The sequence below is a fragment of the Argentina silus genome, assembly GCF_951799395.1.
Source record: "Argentina silus genome assembly, chromosome: 7".
NCBI lineage: Eukaryota > Metazoa > Chordata > Actinopteri > Argentiniformes > Argentinidae > Argentina > Argentina silus.
The window spans coordinates 21,335,491-21,335,781 of record NC_139661.1 but is presented as its reverse complement, the minus strand read 5'-3'; positions in this window follow the sequence as shown (position 1 = coordinate 21,335,781).

Sequence of the window (291 nt, the reverse complement as noted above, 5' to 3'; positions counted from 1 at the left end):
GTGTGTGTATGCGTGTGTGTGTGAGAGAGAGAAACAAAAAAAGTATGACTGCCTATCATCCAAAACCGCTTCTCATGCCTCTGGCTCGCTTACTATCTCTTTTCCTCCCTCTACGTAGGAGGTCTGACCACGGTCCTTTTGGCCAGAATAATACTGACGTTGATGTGCAGAACAGTCAACAATGATGTAGCCTAGTATCAGGCCTAATCAGAGTGCACATATTGCCCATATATTCTCGTGCATACGATTATTACAGTTATGTCATTATCACTTAGGAAGGCACACATTTAA